The sequence below is a fragment of the Cryptococcus neoformans genome, chromosome 4 (genome assembly GCF_000149245.1).
Source record: "Cryptococcus neoformans var. grubii H99 chromosome 4, complete sequence".
NCBI lineage: Eukaryota > Fungi > Basidiomycota > Tremellomycetes > Tremellales > Cryptococcaceae > Cryptococcus > Cryptococcus neoformans.
Genome location: NC_026748.1, coordinates 1 through 1,012, shown reverse-complemented (window position 1 = coordinate 1,012; position 1,012 = coordinate 1).

Sequence of the window (1,012 nt, the reverse complement as noted above, 5' to 3'; positions counted from 1 at the left end):
GTCGGATGGCAGGGCGTGAAAGACGTTTGGCAGGAGAAGCGATCGGTAGGTAAAGGTGGAGATGCGGCGCATAATCCTGTTGCGAGTCGAGACAGAGCGTATCAATGATAGAAGTCACGGCAGAAAGAAGACTGCTAAAAGGCTTGAGTGATTTGGACCTTCCAGACCGTTGAGATAGACCAGTAGCGGCTTATCGACTGGCATAACTTTTACTCCTGCCGACGCGTTCCTTCCTATTGGGAATTTTGGGTTCACTTGACGCTTTCTCCATGTACGCGCAGTGTAGGTCTTCCTACCCCTGGTTCTTCCACCAGGCACTGAAAGAATCCGTCTCAGCTACATCAAAACAGCGGAAAACAACGGTGGACTCACCTAGTAACAGTTGATTGGCATTTGTGCTGTCACGGCAGGTGACTGACAAGCTCGCGAGGCGACATCTAGGTACCCTGTTAGCCCCTAAAACGTTGATTTCAGGCGTAATCACACTTACACGTAACGTCACACCATTGTTGCCCTTGTTCTCCAAACACGCAGACGGTCATCTACTCTAATTATCTGACAGTGATCTCTTTTTTCACTCGCTCCCTTTCTCCCTTGTAAGCCTTCCGAGTTTGTTTTTGTTCTGAAATAAGACACTCTCTAGCAGTGATTACTTCTCTTGACTGAGTGCGTTGCAAGATTGGTTAGATTTCAAGCAAGAATTGGGCTCGGAAAAGGTATCGCTGCGATGGTATATTAGCACGTAGCGTGGGCAGCGAGAATGGGACTGGAATGTGAGTTGGATAATGGATGACAATGGGGCTTACCAGACGTTCTGTGACGCTCTCTACCCATGTGCGAGATTGCCCTAGGTTGAAGGGAAGAGGACGACAGAGAGTACGGAGGGTTAGGGGGTTAGGGGGTAGGGTTAGGGGTTAGGGGGTTAGGGGGTTAGGGGGTTAGGGGGTTAGGGGGTTAGGGGGGTTAGGGTTAGGGGGTTAGGGGGTTAGGGGGTTAGGGGGTTAGGGGGTTA